The sequence below is a fragment of the Drosophila montana genome, unplaced genomic scaffold (genome assembly GCF_035044405.1).
Source record: "Drosophila montana isolate Dmon_TW-CO22-7 unplaced genomic scaffold, ASM3504440v1 contig_3699_1, whole genome shotgun sequence".
In the NCBI taxonomy this organism is placed as follows: Eukaryota; Metazoa; Arthropoda; class Insecta; order Diptera; family Drosophilidae; genus Drosophila; species Drosophila montana.
This window is the reverse complement of record NW_026998585.1, coordinates 204,234-208,390: the sequence shown is the minus strand read 5'-3', so window position 1 is coordinate 208,390 and position 4,157 is coordinate 204,234.

The following is a 4,157-nucleotide window of genomic DNA, read 5'->3' as shown; positions in this document are numbered from 1 at the left end:
TATATGTATGAACAAATTGGTAAACAAGCGAAGGCAGCTGCTGCATTGTGTGGGTAGCGCGTGACCGCATATAAATATAAATGAAAAACTTATTTAAAAGTTGCAAAAAGCAGTTGACAAAATTGTTTTGAGGCTAGAAAAAGTTTTAGACAAACGATATTAGACGCCACGCTTGACCTTTGAATGCACAAAGTTTTGACAGTTATTATTTCAAATTTTATGAATGTAATTTGTCAGTATTTTTATTTTCAAAATACATAAGATTCGGTTTCATTTGCCCCATTGAAATAAACGCATGCAAATTGAAATAAAGTGCAAAAGATGTCAGATTGCATTTTTCATCCACTTTTTTTTTAGAATTTTCTGTCACACAATACCTGCCCCAGCCCCAGCTGGGGTTTCTCTATGTCTGAACAACACGTGCTGAAAAATATGTATATTAAAAGGAAGCAGAAAAAAAATCCGTCACACTCAAAGGGGATTGTTATGATGTTATGCCAACGCATTCCCGCATACATTTACTATCTAACACGACCGTTGCCAATCTTAGTTTTGGGCTCCGTTCATTTATTAATAAACATTCTCGCACTCTGCGGGTGCTCAGAATTCAACACAGCGAATAGTAATCAATATTTCCACAGCAAAGCGTGTATTTTGCTTGATTTCGATTTGGTTTCGTGCCGCTGCAACAGTTTTTTATTTCATACACTTAACTAAAGAAGGTTAGTTCAATATGCGCAGCTGTTTCTACATTCACTTTTGACTTTGCCACATTGATTTCTAGCAATTTAACGGCACATTCCAAAAGTCCATGCGAATTTCCCTATGAATTTCCCTTCGAATTTCCCTAATGCAAAAATAGCTGCAATAGTTGAAAGTTACCAAGTCATAAATTACACAAATATATGTATGTATATACTTATATTAAATAAGTTAATAAATAAAGTAGTTAATATTTCTTAAGCGATTCTTTGGATTTATTAATTTATATATTTAAGATAACTTCTGTAATTGAAAGTTAGTTTGTTTATTGTTAGGGAAAGCATTATTTATATTTTTTGCTATTCAATATTAAATTTTTTTATTAACTTTATTCTTATAGATTTAAATATCTTTAAAGCTTTACTCGAATTGAAACATTTAAGAATAATTTTTTTTTAAATCATTCTAAAAGTAACTTTTAATTTTCTTTCCCATCTCCACACTTGGTAAGTGCACTTGCAAGTCGTCATATTTTCTTATGCATAGGATTTTTCTACTGTTTTTCATTATATGCCCAGCTGCCAATGACGGGAACGTGGCAAACAGCTGCGCCTTCGCGCTGCCGTTTGTCAGAAATGTTAAAAAATTCAAATTCGTAAGCAGGAAAAAAAAAACTAAATTACATAAATATAAGTTAGGCAAAAAAGCGTTCGCACATAAATTATATATAAAATATTTGACTTGAGCTGAATTTATGATATGCTATTTGATGAATTTTCACGCTGTGCTGTTTTCCCGCCAGGCACTTCTTATAAACGTCAATATTTATATTTTTTCTTTTTCTTTATTTTTATTATTATTATTTTCCTTTTTGTGACGCTTGGGGTTTGCCTGGCATTTGTTTGCATTATGATTGACACATTGAATTTAGTTGGATTCTGGTCCCTAAACACATGGCGATGCGTGCAGGCAGAAAGAACTTGAATATTAAATCAATTAATTGTGGCTATGCAGAAATTGCTACCATTTTAGCCAAATAAATCTGGCTAGAAGGCAGAGGCAAAAATAAATACATTTGCTCAGGTTTAATTATGCAAAAGGAAAACGTGACGGCAGGCAAAGCCCCCAAATGGGATGCTTCAACCTCCAAACTACGTGCAGCTGCTGCTCGAGCCTTGTTAAATTTTAAATACACCGAAGACATGAGACTTGGAGAGCCAGAGCCCGAGTCAGAGACAGAGTTCCGGGATTCTTGATATACGCCCGAGAGCTAATTGAACGCCATTTGCTGGGACAGTAATTGATGTATGGCTCAGCGGAGGTCCTTCGCATTACCTTCGGGAAGGCGCTCAAATGTCAGCGCTGGGGCCAGCTGCAGCCAGTCGTGAGCTGGGTCAAGCACTGCCCTGGCACTGCCGTTGGTCGCGGCCTCCCGAAAGTGGACCGCAACAAAAGGCGGGCAAAAGCAAATGTATTGTTCGACTCCATTGCCGCAACTTGTCTTCTGTGGCAGCTCACACAATGCATTTGATTGTGGAAATTTAAAACTGTTTTCCATTAGGAAATTGCATTGGGAAGCGGGCCAGCCAGCCGGCCAGCTAGCCAGCCGGGCAATACAAAGCGACAGCTAAGAGGTCAACTTGACAGTCACACTAAATGGCAACTGGAGTGGCAAGTGGCAAGTGGCAAGTGGCGCGCGGGGTCATTCAAGGGGCAGCGCCTAATGAAAACCCATTCAATGCGTTTGCTGCCGGACTCGGACCTGCCCTATCGATCTACCAAAATATAAGAAAAAAAGAAACCAAACACAAACTTTGCGCTAAATGCCGCAAAAAGTTCTTAACGAAATTGCCCCATTGGTGTGCGTGTGTGGGCGTGGCAAATAAAGAGCCCCCCAAGCTTGCAGCACTATCTCGCAAGTGCACACAATCTATGTTAGATATCCTGTAATCCTGGAATGTATACAAAGCAAGCAGGTAACAAGCAGAAGTTGGCAAAGACATCATAAGTATCGATTGCTATCGATACTCAATGAATCGAACACCACAAGTATCGATAGCAATGAAGATGATATGATGCAAAGGGCAATCGATAAATTAGAGAGAACATTATTTTCGCCACTATTGACTACATTATGAAATAAAATATCGTAAACATGAGTGAGTCTAAGATCGATAACATTGTCGATAACACTATCCAGACTACTATCGACTAGTGTTTTATTTGTGCGATATTGTCGATAACATAATGGAATAAATATCGATAACAATATTTGTTAAGCTTTCGGCAACATTGTTTAGGAGATTATTGATGCCAATTTTAACAGTCCTATATTTTGCTATAAAAAATAAATATATAGCTTTTGGGATGTTTATTCATTAATTGCTTTAAAAAGGTGTTAATGTTGTCTACTTTTATTCAAAAGCAATCAAAGCATGGTAGTTTTGTAAAGTTTTACAGGGTATTCCCCTAGTGTTGACACTTTGCGCCAGTCCACTCTTGCTTGTTACATTTGCTTCCACAGAGCTCTATCAATATTGGTCCAAGCTGCTTGTATTATTTTGCCACCCTTGACAAAGTGTATGCTATTTTAAGTGTTTGCGCTGCTTTCACGCCTTTTCCACTGTTATTCTCGATTTTTATTTTATTTTTATTTTATTTTTTATTTTATTTTTGTGCTCAGACTCATTATTGAGCAATCAAGTTGCAGTTCAAAGAGAGAGGTCGTGTCTAGTGGCTTTTAGCGGAATGCTTAATTTCGTTTTAATTACTTGCCGCCGCAATTAACAAACCTCGCTGTTGGCCCAAACAAAGGGCCAGCTAATTATGCTAAAGACAATTGTGCTGGCCATTAACTGAGCCTCAATGAAGCGTACACAAATTTGTCAATTCGGCAATGGAAATTGGCCAAACACCAGTTAATCTTGAATTGTCTGCAAGTATTCAAATTAGTACAAGTTACAGTGCCGCTTGAAATTATGCGAACAGCCAAGAACGTAGAACTAAGTACAACTTGAGTACGATTTTTAACAGGATATTCGAATAATGGGAAATAATTGCAGAAATAATACTCAGATACAAACAATTAACATAGAGTATTGACTGCTATATAATTATTTGATAGTAATCTTTTTTTCATATATTTATAAGCCGCATTTCAATTATCTTTGTGTGTGGTGAACATTTTACACACGAGCGGCTAATAGCAAAACCTTTCCGGCACGTGTCGGAACGTTATTAGAGAATGTATGTAAGTTCTATAAAAATTTAAATTATTAGAGCAAATTACCTTAGTTATAAGAATATTGTATAGAAATCAGAAGATTGATTACAACTTATACCAAAATAATATTAATAGATCTTTAATTCATTTAGAGTTATGTACTGATTAAAATCGATCATTTTTCCAGTGTTATATTAAACCCTACTTTATTTTAGGGACTGCTTACATCAGA